The 19,550-nt window shown below is 47.9% G+C and overlaps 20 non-coding genes across 20 annotated transcripts; 18 read left to right on the top strand and 2 right to left on the bottom strand.

The window, feature by feature from the left end:
• Positions 1-9,924: 9,924 nt before the first annotated feature.
• trnap-ugg (transfer RNA proline (anticodon UGG)) lies at positions 9,925-9,996 on the top strand. The gene has a single exon. It is a non-coding gene; the product is annotated as a tRNA-Pro (tRNA).
• A 97-nt stretch (positions 9,997-10,093) lies between these two features.
• Positions 10,094-10,167, top strand: trnai-aau (transfer RNA isoleucine (anticodon AAU)). The gene has a single exon. It is a non-coding gene; the product is annotated as a tRNA-Ile (tRNA).
• A 96-nt stretch (positions 10,168-10,263) lies between these two features.
• On the top strand, positions 10,264-10,336 carry trnaf-gaa (transfer RNA phenylalanine (anticodon GAA)). The gene has a single exon. It is a non-coding gene; the product is annotated as a tRNA-Phe (tRNA).
• A 136-nt stretch (positions 10,337-10,472) lies between these two features.
• trnaq-uug (transfer RNA glutamine (anticodon UUG)) lies at positions 10,473-10,544 on the top strand. The gene has a single exon. It is a non-coding gene; the product is annotated as a tRNA-Gln (tRNA).
• A 114-nt stretch (positions 10,545-10,658) lies between these two features.
• trnaq-cug (transfer RNA glutamine (anticodon CUG)) lies at positions 10,659-10,730 on the top strand. The gene has a single exon. It is a non-coding gene; the product is annotated as a tRNA-Gln (tRNA).
• A 154-nt stretch (positions 10,731-10,884) lies between these two features.
• trnaa-agc (transfer RNA alanine (anticodon AGC)) lies at positions 10,885-10,957 on the bottom strand. Its single transcript has one exon. It is a non-coding gene; the product is annotated as a tRNA-Ala (tRNA).
• A 529-nt stretch (positions 10,958-11,486) lies between these two features.
• On the top strand, positions 11,487-11,558 carry trnap-ugg (transfer RNA proline (anticodon UGG)). The gene has a single exon. It is a non-coding gene; the product is annotated as a tRNA-Pro (tRNA).
• A 97-nt stretch (positions 11,559-11,655) lies between these two features.
• Positions 11,656-11,729, top strand: trnai-aau (transfer RNA isoleucine (anticodon AAU)). Its single transcript has one exon. It is a non-coding gene; the product is annotated as a tRNA-Ile (tRNA).
• A 96-nt stretch (positions 11,730-11,825) lies between these two features.
• Positions 11,826-11,898, top strand: trnaf-gaa (transfer RNA phenylalanine (anticodon GAA)). The gene has a single exon. It is a non-coding gene; the product is annotated as a tRNA-Phe (tRNA).
• A 136-nt stretch (positions 11,899-12,034) lies between these two features.
• On the top strand, positions 12,035-12,106 carry trnaq-uug (transfer RNA glutamine (anticodon UUG)). Its single transcript has one exon. It is a non-coding gene; the product is annotated as a tRNA-Gln (tRNA).
• Positions 12,107-12,220: 114 nt separating this feature from the next.
• trnaq-cug (transfer RNA glutamine (anticodon CUG)) lies at positions 12,221-12,292 on the top strand. The gene has a single exon. It is a non-coding gene; the product is annotated as a tRNA-Gln (tRNA).
• Positions 12,293-12,446: 154 nt separating this feature from the next.
• On the bottom strand, positions 12,447-12,519 carry trnaa-agc (transfer RNA alanine (anticodon AGC)). The gene has a single exon. It is a non-coding gene; the product is annotated as a tRNA-Ala (tRNA).
• Positions 12,520-13,048: 529 nt separating this feature from the next.
• trnap-ugg (transfer RNA proline (anticodon UGG)) lies at positions 13,049-13,120 on the top strand. The gene has a single exon. It is a non-coding gene; the product is annotated as a tRNA-Pro (tRNA).
• Positions 13,121-13,217: 97 nt separating this feature from the next.
• Positions 13,218-13,291, top strand: trnai-aau (transfer RNA isoleucine (anticodon AAU)). The gene has a single exon. It is a non-coding gene; the product is annotated as a tRNA-Ile (tRNA).
• A 96-nt stretch (positions 13,292-13,387) lies between these two features.
• Positions 13,388-13,460, top strand: trnaf-gaa (transfer RNA phenylalanine (anticodon GAA)). Its single transcript has one exon. It is a non-coding gene; the product is annotated as a tRNA-Phe (tRNA).
• Positions 13,461-13,589: 129 nt separating this feature from the next.
• Positions 13,590-13,661, top strand: trnaq-uug (transfer RNA glutamine (anticodon UUG)). The gene has a single exon. It is a non-coding gene; the product is annotated as a tRNA-Gln (tRNA).
• A 754-nt stretch (positions 13,662-14,415) lies between these two features.
• Positions 14,416-14,487, top strand: trnap-ugg (transfer RNA proline (anticodon UGG)). The gene has a single exon. It is a non-coding gene; the product is annotated as a tRNA-Pro (tRNA).
• Positions 14,488-14,584: 97 nt separating this feature from the next.
• Positions 14,585-14,658, top strand: trnai-aau (transfer RNA isoleucine (anticodon AAU)). Its single transcript has one exon. It is a non-coding gene; the product is annotated as a tRNA-Ile (tRNA).
• Positions 14,659-14,754: 96 nt separating this feature from the next.
• On the top strand, positions 14,755-14,827 carry trnaf-gaa (transfer RNA phenylalanine (anticodon GAA)). Its single transcript has one exon. It is a non-coding gene; the product is annotated as a tRNA-Phe (tRNA).
• A 136-nt stretch (positions 14,828-14,963) lies between these two features.
• trnaq-uug (transfer RNA glutamine (anticodon UUG)) lies at positions 14,964-15,038 on the top strand. Its single transcript has one exon. It is a non-coding gene; the product is annotated as a tRNA-Gln (tRNA).
• Positions 15,039-19,550: the final 4,512 nt, after the last annotated feature.

Here is a 19,550-nt window from a genome sequence, read left to right on the forward strand (position 1 = left end):
GGAGACAGCGCAGACAACCCCCCTGTCCGAAAATAAACAGCTCTTCCTACAGTACACTTCTCATATCAGAGAGATGGCTGAAGAAGTGGAGAAGTATGAGAGGAAGCAGGAAATGCAAGCAGAAGCCCGAGCATCTGGAGACCAGGGCTGCTTGATGGTGGAGTTTGGTGACTTCCAGGGCCGGTCCATGAAGGAAGTTTATGAGGACCAAAGCAAGGAGGCCCAAGCCCTCATCAGGTACCTGGTTAAGGCAGATGCCAGGCCAAACACCAACATGGCCATTTTCAAGACATATGTCCTGAAAAGGCAGGCTTCTGCTGTGGGCACCAGTGTACGTCCTGCACGTCCACCTGCAACCTCCAGTGCCTCTGTACCTCCAGCCGCAGCCTCCAGTACCTCTGCACCTCCACCTGCAGCCATCCGAACTGGTGTACAGCGGACCGCCACTGTGAAAGCGCTGTTGGCGCATGGCAAACATTTGTCTCCTTCACAGCTGGCGAAAAAACTCGTGTCACCAGTTAAACACTGTGAGTACGAGTGTGAATATTACATTTTCCCTACAGAAATTGTACACGTATTCATTTATTGTTATGGCAAACCTGTCCACTTGCTGTTTCCAGATCCATTAGTGCAGTCTACTTTACCTTCTCCAGCAGCAGAAACTTTGGCCCGAAGACAGCTTTTCGCTACAGGTAAGTAAGCACCATCTTACATACACTTGTCTCTGTGTATTGGTCACAGTAATAGTTGTAACATTTGTGCTCCAGGCACTTCCGTTTCCACTGCTGAGGATGATGATGAGGAGCTGGTATTTGCTGCATCACAATGTGAAGCACAGCTGAATACAGGTGTGGCATATGACACCAATACAAATGTTATAAGAATGTTTTGTGAAAACACAATGGGAAGCATTAAAAATAAAAATATATTTTTTTAAATATTTTTGTTTACAATACAGAATTATGTCACATCATGTCTCAAGTGGGATTTCTTCAAAAGGTTAAGGATGTCCAAAGGTGTCAGTGTATTTATTTGCGTTTCTAAACTTACACGTTGTTAAACAATCACTAGATAACTTTCTCACACTGCTTGCTATTCTCACTCACTCACTCTTTAGCTCCCCCTGAGCAGACAGGATGGTGGAGAGTCATTGTTCTAATGATAAGGACGGTTTTTCCTTATTGTATATGTGTGCATGCTTCATGTCTGTGTCATCACACCTTATTTTCCTTACTCAATCACATCTGATCCTCATTCTCAAAGAACTTTACTAATTCCATTTTTCTTACATCAATAAAGTGTACACTGTGTTCTTTGCTTCTTAACACTAGTACCATTTTCTTCACTGTTATGCCTAAATATAAGCATAACGATTATTAACACTCCTCCAAAATTACTGCTTTGTAGGCTGCTTGTGGGCTGCTTTTCTGGCGTAGTACTATCAAATCCAACGGTCATACTTATATTGTTTTTGTTACTGTTTACTCAGAGTCCTGTGCCGGTCCGTCTCCATTGGCGGAAACAGCAAAAACACCAGATCCTCCACATCATCAGCCACCAGCTGAGCTCCCAGGCCACTGGAAAGATCATCTTCCACCTTTCCAGCATGAGTGGATCCGGAACACACTATTTAAGGCCAACCCACGAACCGGCAAGCCAGAACTAGTGTCCCAGCTGAAGCTTTGGTGGTATCCTCCTCAGCCCCCTTTAATTAACAGTCAGCCACCCGCCTCACCAGACCTCTTCTTCTGTCGGCCCCTTTTCTTGTGGATGCCGCTGAAGATGTGGTTTTTTCCTCTTGTCTGTGTTCGCCCAGACTGTGGTAAGCACAGGCTAACAGCAGCAGGACTTTACCGCACCGTGCGCAAGGTTTTGGACATCGACGGGTGGTATGACCTTGCCACTGAGTATCTGGAGTGCAAAGGCTGCAAAAAGAAGTATCCTGCCTGGTCCGAGGACATCTTAGGGCAGCTGGATATGGGCCACCGCAGTCAGTTTCCAGCTTTGCTGACATACAGGTAATTCATAATGACAATCATTCATTATTAGGCACTTTTATCTTGTGTGTTTTTTTCTACAACCAAAGCATTTGCATGATTATATTGTTGTTTCCTTAGATACTCATGTGACAACCGGGTGCTGAGGATGATGAGGGAGAGGACACTGGGCAACAGTGTGACTCAGCTGTACAAGAAGCTGACGGAACAGCACAGTGAGGCATGGACACAGCGTGTTCTGCAGTACCTGACTGCCTGCGAACCGTTCACAAGGTCCTCCCTTGTGCAGCCTCCTGTATTTGCTGAGTCTCCCCTTTTACCTGCCCTACCTAAGCCTAAGTGGCTCTTAGCCGTGTACGCCAGAGATGTTCTTTGGCGACTGCATGAGGTCAAAGCCAAAATAACATCTGTCCGCGGCTCTGTTCTCAAGATGGACTCCACTAAAAAGGTATCACAGTCCTGTTTATATCCAGAAATTTGCCAGATATGGATATATGTGCATTCACAATGAATACAGTTTTGTCACCCTTTTATTTTTCCCAATAGGTCACAAAGAAACTCGCAGGTGCTGCTTCAGGTACAGCTGCCTGGTGCACAAATGTGGGGAATGAACACGGCCAAGTCCTCGTCTCTGTGCTTACAGCCGCCGAGGGACATGGACTGGACCACATGGCAGCTGGCCTGATGAAGCGCTACCGGGACGCAGGAGAGGCAGCCCCAAAAGTGATGTACGTGGACAGAGATTGCTGCAGTCAGCATGGCCAGTGTCAGGTGAAGATGATGTTCTCGGAGTGGGTCGAGCTTGAAGTGCGCCTCGACATCTGGCATTTCATGCGGCGATTTGCTGCAGGTGTCACGACAGAGGCTCATCCACTCTACGGGATCTTCATGGCACGTCTGTCCACGTGCATCTTTCAGTGGGATCCAGAGTATGTGGCTGCACTTCGCAGTGCAAAGGAGGGTGAGCTGGCTGCAAAGAAGACTGGCCACATCTCAGAAAGGGCGGTCAGTGCTCGCATTACCCGGAGAGAGTTGGCACTGCACTGCCGGAGGAGGACCAGGGGGGTGGAGGAGACCACCAGATTGATCGGGTCACTGATTGATCTGTTCGACAGTGCGGACGGGAAGGACACTCTGGGAGTTCCTCTGCTGAATCACGAACGGATCCAGCAGATATGGAAGGAACAGCGGAAGCACGTTCCGTGTATCCAAGACCCAGAGAACTTTCCGCTGTACATGAAGAAGGGGACACTGAAGAAGGGCGGTGTGGAGCTGTGCTGCTACAGGTGTGCCCGTGGCTCTACCTCCTTGGAGTCTTTCCACCTTCACCTAAACCGTTTTATTCCAGGTATTACATACATACGGATTACAATATTTTTTTAAGAAAAGATTGTCTTTATTGAGGAGGTTAATAAAATATAAAATATAAGCACTATAACTGCTTCCATTACTTTAAAGTAATGTCACATGAATAAATGTCACACTCTACAGTAATACTACAGTTCTTTTCTGATGTCATAAGCATTAACAAAGCTGTATTGCCTGACAAGTCACTAGTAACTATAATTTTTAATGTAATTTAAATTGCGATTACTCACATTCAAAAGTTGTTTATATAATATATGTGTAATATATGTATTTATTATGTATAAATAAAAACACACACATTGTCATGATCGGAGCTGTGGGTCTCCCCTCAGCCTCCTGAGGTCGCCGTTCACACTGCACTTCTGATAACATTCACCTGTCCTTGTCGTTAACACTGATTCACTCACATCTGTTCACTATTATCCGGTCTTTAAATACTCTCACATTTCTCTCCTGCTTCATGTCTGCATTGTCTTTTGTCCTCAATGTTATTTTGTGTTCCTGCTCCAGCTCTAGACCTTGTTCTCTGTTTTGTTCAGTTTATGTTTAAGTTTATGTTTAGTTTGCCGTGTTGGCTTTGTTTGCTTTGTTTATTGTTTTATTATTAAATTCATTACTCTCCTGCATTTGGACCCAGACCTCCTTTCTCTACGTGACAGAATGCAGACATCAACAGTGGGTCCAGCGGGGGAGATTTCTTTCGAGGCAGCATCGGTCGCTCGCTTCAACACCATCTACGCCTGTTTGGCGGCGATGGACGCCATTAGTGCTGAGGCGGCGCGGACACGCCCCTACTTTATGGCGAGGGCAGAGGCATTTTTTCAAGAGAGGGCGACCGCTCTCTCTGTTCCGGACGCGGCGGTGACCGCGCTCTCTGTTCCGGACGCGGCGGTGACTGCTCTCTCTGTTCCGGACGCGGCGGTGACCGCTCTCTCTGTTCCGGACGCGGCGGTGACCGCTCTCTCTGTTCCGGACGCGGCGGTGGCCGCCCTCTCTGTTCCGGACGTGGCGGTGACCGCTCTCTCTGTTCCGGACGCGGCGGTGACCGCTCTCTCTGTTCCGGACGCGGCGGTGACCGCTCTCTCTGTTCCGGACGCGGCGGTGACCCCGCTCTCTGTTCCGGACGCGGCGGTGACCCCGCTCTCTGTTCCGGACGCGGCGGTGACCCCGCTCTCTGTTCCGGACGCGGCGGTGACCCCGCTCTCTGTTCCGGACGCGGCGGCGACCGCTGTCTCCGTTCCTGACGTGGCGGTGTCTGCTATCTCTGTGCCTGGTGCTGCGGTGTCTGCTATCTCCGTGCCTGAAGCGGCGACGTCCGCTATCTCCGTGCCTGGCGCGGCGGCGTCCGCTATCTCCCTTCCTGACGCGGCGGCGTCCGCTATCTCCGTGCCTGACGCGGCGGCGTCCGCTATCTCCGTGCCTGACACGCCGGCGTCCGCTATCTCCATGCCTGACGCGGCGGCGTCCGCTATCTCCGTGCCTGACGCGGCGGCGTCCGCTATCTCCGTGCCTGACGGGGCGGCGTCCGCTATCTCCCTTCCTGACGCGGCGGCGTCCGCTATCTCCGTGCCTGACGCGGCGGCGTCCGCTATCTCCGTGCCTGACGCGGCGGCGTCCGCTATCTCCGTGCCTGGTGCGGCGGCGTCCGCTATCTCCCTTCCTGACGCGGCGGCGTCCGCTATCTCCGTGCCTGACGCGGTGGCGTCCGCTATCTCCGTGCCTGACGCGGCGGCGTCCGCTGTCTCCGTGCCTGGCGTGGCGACGTCCGCTAACTCCGTGCCTGACGCGGCGGCGTCCGATGTCTCCGTGCCTGACGCGGCGGTGTCCGCTATCTCCGTGCCTGACGTGGCGACGTCCGCTATCTCCGTGCCTGACGCGGCGGTGTCCGCTATTGGGCCTGACGCGCCCTTACACGGGCCTGGCCCGCCATCCCTCCCCCTGACTTGCCTTCCTCCGTGCCTCCTCCCTCCAGACTTAGGGAACGTCTGGGAGCCGTTCCGTGGGGAGGGGGTACTGTCATGATCGGAGCTGTGGGTCTCCCCTCAGCCTCCTGAGGTCGCCGTTCACACTGCACTTCTGATAACATTCACCTGTCCTTGTCGTTAACACTGATTCACTCACATCTGTCACTATTATCCGGTCTTTAAATACTCTCACATTTCTCTCCTGCTTCATGTCTGCATTGTCTTTTGTCCTCAATGTTATTTTGTGTTCCTGCTCCAGCTCTAGACCTTGTTCTCTGTTTTGTTCAGTTTATGTTTAAGTTTATGTTTAGTTTGCCGTGTTGGCTTTGTTTGCTTTGTTTATTGTTTTATTATTAAATTCATTACTCTCCTGCATTTGGACCCAGACCTCCTTTCTCTACGTGACACACATACAGTATATATTTTGAAAATAATTACATGTATATATTTATTATTCATATAATTTATATTATATATAAATATATTTAATATATATACATATATTTTTCTTAAATATATACATGCATGTGTTGTGTAATTGTATTGTAATTATGTAACTCTATTACATGTAACCAGTTACCTCATAGCACCTCATGTGAAGTACAAAACTTTTTTGTTTATTTAATTTTTAGGAACCAGTGCCAGTGATGCGCATTTTCAAGCGTATCTCCTTGAGGGCTTGATGCGTTGGAATGATGACCGGATGGAAGACGCCATAAAAGGAGCATCCTCCATCCGGACATATGGCTGTGCCATGAGGGAGGCTGTGGACCGGCTTAGCCAAGCTGTCTTCGGGAAGCCCTGGGATGAGCGCTATCGCCCTCCTGGAGCATATACAGGCAAGAAATTCATTAATTCATGTTTTTGTTTTTTTATAGATCATTTGAATTATTTTTGCAAAACAAAAAAATTCATAGATGAACAGGGAGATCACATTCATATATTGTACTATTTTATCTATTTAGCCTTTAATGTATTAGACAAAATGTTAAGAACACTTTCTTTTTTCCCATTTTATTCTTGTAGGTGAATTGCTGGGAATGGAGTACCTTTACAGCCAGACTGGCAAAACACTGACTCCAGTGCTCCAGAACCCAGAGGAGGAAGACAGGCTGGTGGAGGCAGTTGATGACCAGGACCTGCAAGATGAGGGGTTTGACGAAGAGATCACGGAGGACATCACAGTTCCAGTGCTGTATGAGGATGACCCCTGCCGTGATCTTAAAAACAGCCCCTCATCTTTGCCTCTGCCTCAGTCCCCGGCATCACCGGCTGAGCCGTCCACATCATCTGGCGGAGATGGACAGCATCTTGCCCCTGCCCCTTCAGTGCTGTCACAGCCGTCCGACACTGAAGGCAGTCTCTCCGACGAGGCTCAGGTAAGACACTTTAAGGGCTTTATTTAATTTCAGTATCATTTTATTCCACTTATATTACCATAAATCTGCATTTACTAGGGAGCAGTCATTGGACCCGATGGCATCGCTGGCTGGGACAAGGTCCAGGAACTGGCTGGTTACCTGGTGGGATTTCGTGAGGCTCCTTACCTCACTGACCTGCAGGTGACAGAGGTCATCCAGCTGTGGACAGCTCTCCCTGACTCTGACAAACAGCGGGTCAACTATCAGCCTCGACATCAGCCTCAGCTGACACATGGGCGCTTTAAAGCACCGAAGCGGACCGGAGTCACACCGGGTGTGGAGAGTGTTAAACGGTGTCTGATTGGACATCCTGGGGGTCCAGCACAGTGGCCCAACACCAGTCGGTTGGTTGAGGCAATTTGTACAAAGCTGTGCGCTTTACACAAGTCGCCGACCAAGAAGGCTGGAGTTTGCACCCCCAGGTGGTCTAAAATCCTCACCGATTACCACCACATCCGAGAGCTGGTGCTTAACAGTCCAAGGCTGATGGATGAAACCATGATCCAGCTGTTTGAGCTAAACCAGAAGACACTCATTCAGTGGTAAGCAAGGCACATTATATGCTTCAAATTAAATGAATACTTCTTAAAACATATTTATAATACAAGTAATTTATTGTCAGGTTTCAGCGGCGGCAGAAGAATCAGGAAATGAGTGTCCTCGCTCAGGGACTGACTTCACCTGACCCAATTGCTGTGGCCGATGCGCAGCTTCCTCTGCCGAGGGAAAAATTGGATGAAGCGCCATCGACATCAGGGCCAAAACATCCATTTATGCTTCTGCCAAATCGGGAAGGACAGGCTCCGATCCTGCGGCCAGGTCGACGGCCCGCTGCTACCACCACCACACAGTGCCCCATTGCACCTGCCCCCACAGCATCAGAAGTAGTGCAGCCCATTTCAGCACCTGGGTCATTGTTAGGCACACTAGTCCTTAACCCGGACATGACTGTGTCAGTGGTGATCCCCTCTTCTGGTCCTTCAACATTGAGTGCAGGCCCAGCTCCACCTGCTCCTGCGTCTGATGCTCCTGTGTCCCGTTACACCCAGAGGAACAGGCGTCGACGGGCCCTGGAGGAGGAAAGTGGAGTACACAAGAGAAAGTATGTGCGAGGGGTTACTTTTAACAAATGCAGCAAATGTGGGCAGCCCAAAACGAAAGAATTCGGCCATAGTCGGTATGGCAATGCCACATTTTGCCCGAGTGCCTCAAATGGCAAATCTTTCGATGAATGGTTGGCAGAACAGCGGCAGCTACATAAACCTCCTCAATAAAGACAATCTTTTCTGTATATATTTTGTTTACATGTGCCCACTCTTTTATACTGTTCAGTATCATCCTCAATACTGTATTCTCCTCAAAAAAATAATGTTTTCTGTATCTATTTTGTATATATTACATGGGCCCACTCTTTCACATTGTTCGGTATCCTCCTCAATAAATAATGTATTTTCTGTATATATTTTGTATTTTACATGGGCCCACTCTTTCCCATTTTCCGGAATCTTCCTTAATAAATATCTTTTAATGTATATATTTTGTTTATATTACATGGGCCCTCTCTTTCATATTGTCTGGTATGTTCCTCAATAAATAATATCGTTCCTGTATATATTTTGTTTTTATTACATGGGCCCACTCCTTCATATTGTCATGTATACCCCTCAATAAATAAAATAAATATGTCTTTTTTGTATATATTTTGAATATTACATGGGCCCACTTTTTCATATTGTCCTGTATACCCCTCAATACTGTATCCTCCTCAATAAATTATATCTTTTCTGTATATATTATGTGTATGTATATTATGTTCATGTAAATTAAACATTTTACATTTGAACATTTAAAGTGTCTTTTGATCAGATAAATTAAATCTGATAAATGATATCCATCAAATCATGTCCCACATATACAAAAAAAAATAATAATAATCTTTGAGAAAACATTTTATTCATTAATTTAAACATAAACAAGTAATATGCCTTTTAAAAATATTATAAACATAATTAACATAAAACATAAAATCAACTACTTAACATATCAACATTTTAATTCGTTTTATTTAACCATAAACATATATCATATACATTTATGTTTATACATATTTACCAAACAATTATTTTCACAAAATAATAAATATCAATCAACATATTGATATGTCTAGGGCGCGATTTGTGGAAAAAGCAGGTGAGGATGGGGGCGTGTTTTAATACGACGGAAACTGTCAACGTGACGATTCGCTCCAATCGGATCGCGTATTTAACCATAAACATAAACATGTAATATGCCTTTTAAAAATAACATACACAAATTAATAAATATCAATCAATATAATGTTATGTCTAGGGCGAGATTTGTAAAAAATAAAATAAAAATAAAAACAAGGTGGGATGGGGCGTGTTTTTAATACGACGTAAAGCGTCAACGTGATGATTCACTGTTTCGAATCAGTCCAACCGGATCAAGTTTCGCGATTCGCGAATCATTTGATTCAGAACGGGACTTCGACTCAGTCGCGCAGACCGCGGGTTCGAATCCAGCCCGCCGAGGGTGACGTATTTCACATGTAACTAAAACTCATCCATACCGCACAGGAATATAGCCCGAATATTGTTGCAGGGGAAACTTGTCGGCACACTTGCGTTTTCGCGTCTTTTTCGCTTGCGAGGGGGGGCTCAAAGATTGGGCTCCTTCTTATGCTAAGCGAGCGCTCTACCATTTGAGCTAATTCCCCTGGCCGCAGAAGGCAGAATCTTCTCCCTGTTAGGTCCACCACCATTATTGAATCCATTCAAAGGCCCACTTTCATTCCTTTGCCTTATGATCGCCGCCAACTTGTTTGTTTTTAGACTCATTTCTTCTAATGCTTGCTTGTTTCAATCAGTGTTTTTAATGTTGTTTTTTGGGCTTTCTTGTTGTTGTTGCTTTATTACAAACGATCCACTTGGCTTTCACAAGATTGTGATCCTGTATCAGAAGTGACTGTTGCGGTCAAGTAAGTCTGCACCCCTGAGGACCGTAACAGGGTGAGTAGAGCAGGGCAGAAACAAGTTTCTCAGAAATCGAGGTGCTTTTTGCCACAAGCGCAGACTTCCGGATGCTCCCTGCATTCAAAGCCACGTGAAGAGCGTCGCTCGAGGACAGGCGGCGGTGCGCCAGCTGCGTGAGCGTGGCTCGTTGGTCTAGGGGTATGATTCTCGCTTTGGGTGCGAGAGGTCCCGGGTTCAAATCCCGGACGAGCCCGTGGTCAGGCTTGGTCCTGAAGCTTTTCTGCCTGCTAAGGGGCCCACGAGCAGTCAGCAAACTTTGGGGAAATTGGGCAGACGTCTGGCCGGAGCCAGGCCGGTTAGCTCAGTTGGTTAGAGCGTGGTGCTAATAACGCCAAGGTCGCGGGTTCGATCCCCGTACGGGCCAACGTCTTTTGTTCTCTGTTAGCTCGTCTCTGCTCTTCTCTCAAAGCGACGGGTGGTGTCACGTAAACCCCTGCAGACCAAACCCTAGGTGGATGTGGCCGAAATAGCTCAGTTGGGAGAGCGTTAGACTGAAGATCTAAAGGTCCCTGGTTCAATCCCGGGTTTCGGCAGATGCAGCTTTCTTTTGTCTTTTGGTCGAGGGTGGCCAGTGACCAAAACTCACTGGGATACAACCCCTCGCTCTGACTGGTTCCCCCTAGCCGCAACACTATCTACCTCCAGGTCAGCTGTCAAAGAGGCGCTCGTGGTTCCATGGTGTAACGGTAAGCACTCTGGACTTTGAATCCAGCGATCCGAGTTCAAATCTCGGTGGAACCTACGTGCCTTCTTGCGGCAGATAAAAACAAAAAAGGCTCAAATTTATTTTTGTTGCTGGTGAGCCGTAAGCGACTTCTTCTTTGCTTTCCTCTGAGCAGCGGCCTCTCTTGTCAAGGTTCCATGGTGTAATGGTTAGCACTCTGGACTCTGAATCCAGCGATCCGAGTTCAAATCTCGGTGGGACCTGCTTTTGCCACGAATGTGCGCAGGGCCCGTTCTGAGAAATTCTTTTGACAGCAGTGGGCCCCAAAGGCTCACGCAACTGCGAGGGTACGTTTCGCACCGCAAAAAGCGCAGTCTGTCTCCTTGGGGACGTGCGCGTAAAAGGGAAGGAGCCCTTTGGAGAATGCGGGCATCGATCCCGCTACCTCTCGCATGCTAAGCGAGCGCTCTACCATTTGAGCTAATTCCCCTGGCCGCAGAAGGCAGAATCTTCTCCCTGTTAGGTCCACCACCATTATTGAATCCATTCAAAGGCCCACTTTCATTCCTTTGCCTTTGACCTTGTCTCGAGGTGTGTCATTTCTTCCATTGCAGTTAATTTTTTCTTTCTTTTGTTGTTGCTATTTGTCTTCTTTGCTTTTGGTTATTATGATCGCCGCCAACTTGTTTGTTTTTAGACTCATTTCTTCTAATGCTTGCTTGTTTCATTCAGTGTTTTTAATGTTGTTTTTTGGGCTTTCTTGTTGTTGTTGCTTTATTACAAACGATCCACTTGGCTTTCACAAGATTGTGATCCTGTATCAGAAGTGACTGTTGCGGTCAAGTAAGTCTGCACCCCTGAGGACCGTAACAGGGTGAGTAGAGCAGGGCAGAAACAAGTTTCTCAGAAATCGAGGTGCTTTTTGCCACAAGCGCAGACTTCCGGATGCTCCCTGCATTCAAAGCCACGTGAAGAGCGTCGCTCGAGGACAGGCGGCGGTGCGCCAGCTGCGTGAGCGTGGCTCGTTGGTCTAGGGGTATGATTCTAGCTTTGGGTGCGAGAGGTCCCGGGTTCAAATCCCGGACGAGCCCGTGGTCAGGCTTGGTCCTGAAGCTTTTCTGCCTGCTAAGGGGCCCACGAGCAGTCAGCAAACTTTGGGGAAATTGGGCAGACGTCTGGCCGGAGCCAGGCCGGTTAGCTCAGTTGGTTAGAGCGTGGTGCTAATAACGCCAAGGTCGCGGGTTCGATCCCCGTACGGGCCAACGTCTTTTGTTCTCTGTTAGCTCGTCTCTGCTCTTCTCTCAAAGCGACGGGTGGTGTCACGTAAACCCCTGCAGACCAAACCCTAGGTGGATGTGGCCGAAATAGCTCAGTTGGGAGAGCGTTAGACTGAAGATCTAAAGGTCCCTGGTTCAATCCCGGGTTTCGGCAGATGCAGCTTTCTTTTGTCTTTTGGTCGAGGGTGGCCAGTGACCAAAACTCACTGGGATACAACCCCTCGCTCTGACTGGTTCCCCCTAGCCGCAACACTATCTACCTCCAGGTCAGCTGTCAAAGAGGCGCTCGTGGTTCCATGGTGTAACGGTAAGCACTCTGGACTTTGAATCCAGCGATCCGAGTTCAAATCTCGGTGGAACCTACGTGCCTTCTTGCGGCAGATAAAAACAAAAAAGGCTCAAATTTATTTTTGTTGCTGGTGAGCCGTAAGCGACTTCTTCTTTGCTTTCCTCTGAGCAGCGGCCTCTCTTGTCAAGGTTCCATGGTGTAATGGTTAGCACTCTGGACTCTGAATCCAGCGATCCGAGTTCAAATCTCGGTGGGACCTGCTTTTGCCACGAATGTGCGCAGGGCCCGTTCTGAGAAATTCTTTTGACAGCAGTGGGCCCCAAAGGCTCACGCAACTGCGAGGGTACGTTTCGCACCGCAAAAAGCGCAGTCTGTCTCCTTGGGGACGTGCGCGTAAAAGGGCAGGAGCCCTTTGGAGAATGCGGGCATCGATCCCGCTACCTCTCGCATGCTAAGCGAGCGCTCTACCATTTGAGCTAATTCCCCTGGCCGCAGAAGGCAGAATCTTCTCCCTGTTAGGTCCACCACCATTATTGAATCCATTCAAAGGCCCACTTTCATTCCTTTGCCTTTGACCTTGTCTCGAGGTGTGTCATTTCTTCCATTGCAGTTAATTTTTTCTTTCTTTTGTTGTTGCTATTTGTCTTCTTTGCTTTTGGTTATTATGATCGCCGCCAACTTGTTTGTTTTTAGACTCATTTCTTCTAATGCTTGCTTGTTTCATTCAGTGTTTTTAATGTTGTTTTTTGGGCTTTCTTGTTGTTGTTGCTTTATTACAAACGATCCACTTGGCTTTCACAAGATTGTGATCCTGTATCAGAAGTGACTGTTGCGGTCAAGTAAGTCTGCACCCCTGAGGACCGTAACAGGGTGAGTAGAGCAGGGCAGAAACAAGTTTCTCAGAAATCGAGGTGCTTTTTGCCACAAGCGCAGACTTCCGGATGCTCCCTGCATTCAAAGCCACGTGAAGAGCGTCGCTCGAGGGCAGGCGGCGGTGCGCCAGCTGCGTGAGCGTGGCTCGTTGGTCTAGGGGTATGATTCTCGCTTTGGGTGCGAGAGGTCCCGGGTTCAAATCCCGGACGAGCCCGTGGTCAGGCTTGGTCCTGAAGCTTTTCTGCCTGCTAAGGGGCCCACGAGCAGTCAGCAAACTTTGGGGAAATTGGGCAGACGTCTGGCCGGAGCCAGGCCGGTTAGCTCAGTTGGTTAGAGCGTGGTGCTAATAACGCCAAGGTCGCGGGTTCGATCCCCGTACGGGCCAACGTCTTTTGTTCTCTGTTAGCTCGTCTCTGCTCTTCTCTCAAAGCGACGGGTGGTGTCACGTAAACCCCTGCAGACCAAACCCTAGGGGGATGTGGCCGAAATAGCTCAGTTGGGAGAGCGTTAGACTGAAGATCTAAAGGTCCCTGGTTCAATCCCTGGTTTCGGCAGATGCAGCTTTCTTTTGGTCGAGGGTGGCCAGTGACCAAAACTCACTGGGATACAACCCCTCTCTCTGACTGGTTCCCCCTAGCCGCAACACTATCTACCTCCAGGTCAGCTGTCAAAGAGGCGCTCGTGGTTCCATGGTGTAACGGTTAGCACTCTGGACTTTGAATCCAGCGATCCGAGTTCAAATCTCGGTGGAACCTACGTGCCTTCTTGCGGCAGATAAAAACAAAAAAGGCTCAACTTTATTTTTGTTGCTGGTGAGCCGTAAGCCACTTCTTCTTTGCTTTCCTCTGAGCAGCGGCCTCTCTCGTCAAGGTTCCATGGTGTAATGGTTAAAAGGTCAGGAGCCCTTTGGAGAATGCGGGCATCGATCCCGCTACCTCTCGCATGCTAAGCAAGCGCTCTACCATTTGAGCTAATTCCCCTGGCCGCAGAAGGCAGAATCTTCTCCCTGTTAGGTCCACCACCATTATTGAATCCATTCAAAGGCCCACTTTCATTCCTTTGCCTTTGACCTTGTCTCGAGGTGTGTCATTTCTTCCATTGCAGTTAATTTTTTCTTTCTTTTGTTGTTGCTATTTGTCTTCTTTGCTTTTGGTTATTATGATCGCCGCCAACTTGTTTGTTTTTAGACTCATTTCTTCTAATGCTTGCTTGTTTCATTCAGTGTTTTTAATGTTGTTTTTTGGGCTTTCTTGTTGTTGTTGCTTTATTACAAACGATCCACTTGGCTTTCACAAGATTGTGATCCTGTATCAGAAGTGACTGTTGCGGTCAAGTAAGTCTGCACCCCTGAGGACCGTAACAGGGTGAGTAGAGCAGGGCAGAAACAAGTTTCTCAGAAATCGAGGTGCTTTTTGCCACAAGCGCTGACTTCCGGATGCTCCCTGCATTCAAAGCCACGTGAAGAGCGTCGCTCGAGGACAGGCGGCGGTGCGCCAGCTGCGTGAGCGTGGCTCGTTGGTCTAGGGGTATGATTCTCGCTTTGGGTGCGAGAGGTCCCGGGTTCAAATCCCGGACGAGCCCGTGGTCAGGCTTGGTCCTGAAGCTTTTCTGCCTGCTAAGGGGCCCACGAGCAGTCAGCAAACTTTGGGGAAATTGGGCAGACGTCTGGCCGGAGCCAGGCCGGTTAGCTCAGTTGGTTAGAGCGTGGTGCTAATAACGCCAAGGTCGCGGGTTCGATCCCCGTACGGGCCAACGTCTTTTGTTCTCTGTTAGCTCGTCTCTGCTCTTCTCTCAAAGCGACGGGTGGTGTCACTAAAACCCCTGCAGACCAAACCCTAGGTGGATGTGGCCGAAATAGCTCAGTTGGGAGAGCGTTAGACTGAAGATCTAAAGGTCCCTGGTTCAATCCCGGGTTTCGGCAGATGCAGCTATCTTTTGTCTTTTGGTCGAGGGTGGCCAGTGACCAAAACTCACTGGGATACAACCCCTCGCTCTGACTGGTTCCCCCTAGCCGCAACACTATCTACCTCCAGGTCAGCTGTCAAAGAGGCGCTCGTGGTTCCATGGTGTAACGGTAAGCACTCTGGACTTTGAATCCAGCGATCCGAGTTCAAATCTCGGTGGAACATACGTGCCTTCTTGCGGCAGATAAAAACAAAAAAGGCTCAACTTTATTTTTGTTGCTGGTGAGCCGTAAGCCACTTCTTCTTTGCTTTCCTCTATGAAGTACATTTTTTTGGAAGGCGTCCATTTCGGAATATGTTTGACGGTTCGTGGTCATGGGTCTGTGGACCCTGCGCGCCGACCCCCCAAAATTTTTGAGGGGGGCGCCGCTGGTGTCAATCTGACCGGGTCGGCCGGCGGGGCAGCACGGGAAGGTCTGGGGGGGGCTGGCCCCCTTAGGGGCCGCGCGGAAACCCCCCAAAAATTTGGGCCTAAAATTGCAGTTCTGTCTTTCGCCACAGTGTGGAGCACCACCGATCCCACTTTAGGTTTATTACATGGCCATTAAAACAAAGGGGTGGTGGACACTTTTTTGGTCCCACGAACCCACTATTTGTCCATTTGACCATTATTTCTGCGGAACGGCCGCGGGACCGCCCGGGACCCCCTTCTCGGGCGCAAGCCCCGCCCCCAAGGTCCCACGAACCCACTATTTGTCCATTTGCCCATTATTGTTACGGAACGCCCGCGGAACCCCCCGGGACCCCCTCCCCGGCCACAGGGCCCGCCCCTAAGGTCCCACGAACCTACTATTTGTCCATTTCTCATTTGAGTGAATGACTCCGGTGGGGGTCTTCGTCCCAGCGACCCTCTATTTGTCCACAGCCCTACCGGTTTGATGGGGGGACCCCCGTCCCACGAACCCACTATTTGTCCATTTGCCCATTATTGTTACGGAACGTCCGCGGATCCCCCCGGGACCCCCTCCCCGGTCACAAGCCCCGCCCCCAAGGTCCCACGAACCCACTATTTGTCCATTTGCCCATTATTGTTACGGAACGTCCGCGGATCCCCCCGGGACCCCCTCCCCGGTCACAAGCCCCGCCCCCAAGGTCCCACGAACCCACTATTTGTCCATTTGCCCATTATTGTTACGGAACGTCCGCGGAACCCCCCGGGACCCCCTCCCCGGCCACGAGCCCCGCCCCCAAGGTCCCACGAACCCACTATTTGTCCATTTGCCCATTATTGTTACGGAACGTCCGCGGAACCCCCCTGGACCCCCTCCCCGGTCACGAGCCCCGCCCCCAAGGTCCCACGAACCCACTATTTGTCCATTTGCCCATTATTGTTACGGAACGTCCGCGGAACCCCCCGGGACCCCCTCCCCGGTCACGAGCCCCGCCCCCAAGGTCCCACGAACCCACTATTTGTCCATTTGCCCATTATTGTTACGGAACGTCCGCGGAACCCCCCAGGACCCCCTCCCCGGCCACGAGCCCCGCCCCTAAGGTCCCACGAACCCACTATTTGTCCATTTGCCCATTACAGTCACGGAAAGACCCCGGAACACTTCGGAACAACTCCCCCTCCACATTGCCACAGCCCCCTGGTCCCACGAACCCACTATTTGTCCATTTGCCCACTATAGTCACGGAAAGACCCCAGAACACTCCGGAACAACTCCCCCTCCACATTGCCACAGCCCCCCGGTCCCACGAACCCACTATTTGTCCATTTGCCCATTACAGTCACGGAAAGACCCCAGAACACTCCGGAACAACTCCCCCTCCACATTGCCACAGCCCCCTGGATCCACGAACCCACTATTTGTCCATTTGCCCATTGTAGTGATGGAATTGAACCTTGACCCTTAATAGATTAGTGGACACTCATCCCATTAACCTACTTTAGAGTCCCATAAATACATTGCAAGTGGGATGTGTGTCCATTTCCAATGTATTAAACAGCCAATCCCATTGAATACATTGCAAGTGGGACATGTGTCCATTTCCAATGTATTAAACAGTGAATCCCATTGAATACATTGCAAGTGGGACCTGTGTCCATTTCCAATATATTAAACAGCCAATCCCATTGAATACATTGCAAGTGGGATGTGTGTCCATTTCCAATGTTATAGATAGCCAATTCCATTGAATACATTGCAAGTGGGATGTGTGTCCATTTCCAATGTAATAAATAGCCAATTCCATTGAATACATTGCAAGTGGGATGTGTGTCCATTTCCAATGTAATAGATAGCCTATTTCATTGAATACATTGCAAGTGGGATGTGTGTCCATTTCCAATGTAATAGATGGCCAATTCCATCGAATACATTGCAAGTGGGATGTGTGTCCATTTCCAATGTAATAGATAGCCAATTCCATTGAATACATTGCAAGTTGGACGTGTGTCCATTTCCAATGTAATAGATGGCCAATTCCATCGAATACATTGCAAGTGGGATGTGTGTCCATTTCCAATGTAATAGATAGCCAATTCCATCGAATACATTGCAAGTGGGATGTGTGTCCATTTCCAATTTTATAGATAGCCAATTCCATTGAATACATTGCAAGTGGGATGTGTGTCCATTTCCAATGTAATAGATGGCCAATTCCATCGAATACATTGCAAGTGGGATGTGTGTCCATTTCCAATGTAATAAATAACCTATTCCATTGAATACATTGCAGGTGGGATGTGTGTCCATTTCCAATGTAATAAATAGCCAATTCCATTGAATACATTGCAAGTGGGATGTGTGTCCATTTCCAATGTAATAGATGGCCAATTCCATCAAATACATTGCAAGTGGGACGTGTGTCCATTTCCAATGTATTAAACAGCCATTCCCATTGAATACATTGCAAGTGGGACCTGTGTCCATTTCCAATGTAATAAATAGCCAATTCCATTGAATACATTGCGAGTGGGATGTGTCCATTTCCAATGTAATAGATAGCCAATTCCATTGAATACATTGCAAGTGGGATGTGTGTCCATTTCCAATGTAATAGATAGCCAATTCCATTGAATACATTGCAAGTGGGATGTGTGTCCATTTCCAATGTTATAGATGGCCAATTCCATTGAATACATTGCAAGTGGGATGTGTGTCCATTTCCAATGTAATAGATGGCCAATTCCATTGAATACATTGCAAGTGGGATGTGTGTCCATTTCCAATGTAATAGATGGCCAATTCCATTGAATACATTGCAAGTGGGATGTGTGTCCATTTCCAATGTAATAGATGGCCAATTCCATCGAATACATTGCAAGTGGGATGTGTGTCCATTTCCAATGTAATAAATAACCTATTCCATTGAATACATTGCAAGTGGGATGTGTGTCCATTTCCAATGTTATAGATAGCCAATTCCATTGAATACATTGCAAGTGGGATGTGTGTCCATTTCCAATGTAATAGATGGCCAATTCCATGGAATACATTGCAAGTGGGATGTGTGTCCATTTCCAATGTAATAAATAACCTATTCCATTGAATACATTGCAAGTGGGATCTGTGTCCATTTCCAATGTTATAGATAGCCAATTCCATTGAATACATTGCAGGTGGGATGTGTGTCCATTTCCAATGTAATAAATAGCCAATTCCATTGAATACATTGCAAGTGGGATGTGTGTCCATTTCCAATGTAATAGATAGCCCATTCCATTGAATACATTGCAAGTGGGATGTGTGTCCATTTCCAATGTAATAGATGGCCAATTCCATCGAATACATTGCACGTGGGATGTGTGTCCATTTCCAATGTAATAAATGGCCAATTCCATTGAATACATTGCAAGTGGGATGTGTGTCCATTTCCAATGTAATAAATAGCCAATTCCATTGAATACATTGCAAGTGGGATGTGTGTCCATTTACAATGTAATAAATAGCCTATTCCATTGAATACATTGCAAGTGGGATGTGTGTCCAATTCCAATGTAATAAATAGCCAATTCCACTGAATACATTGCAAGTGGGATGTGTGTCCATTTCCAATGTATTAAACAGCCAATCCCATTGAATACATTGCAAGTGGGACGTGTGTCCATTTCCAATGTATTAAACAGCCAATCCCATTGAATACATTGCAAGTGGGACCTGTGTCCATTTCCAATGTATTAAACAGCCAATCCCATTGAATACATTGCAAGTGGGACCTGTGTCCATTTCCAATGTATTAAACAGCCAATCTCATTGAATACATTGCAAGTGGGACATGTGTCCATAAATTGGAAATGGACATTTTGTCATGTAAATTTACATCCCACTATTGTGGATAAAAACACCTCTACTGTACTCAGAACACTCAGTCGAAGCCAATTATGTGAGTTTCATGTCATAATACTGTAGAATTTGCATAAAAATGAATGTCCACGGAAGCACTATGAAGGGCCCGCTGAATAAATTGGAAATGGACATTTCGTCATTTACATTAAAATACCAATATTGTTGATAAAAAACACCTCTACTGTACTCAGCATACTCATTGGAATCCATTTATGTGAGTTTCATATTATAATACTGTACAATTTTGCTTACAAATCAACAACATTGTGAATTTCATGTTGAGTTTTCGAGTATTTCACCACATATGGTGCATGTCCACCCTCAACTTATTTGACGGGGCTGAATAAATTGGAAATGGACATTTTGTCATGTAAATTTACATCCCACT

The sequence above is a fragment of the Garra rufa genome, chromosome 20, assembly GCF_049309525.1.
Source record: "Garra rufa chromosome 20, GarRuf1.0, whole genome shotgun sequence".
Taxonomy (NCBI): Eukaryota; Metazoa; Chordata; class Actinopteri; order Cypriniformes; family Cyprinidae; genus Garra; species Garra rufa.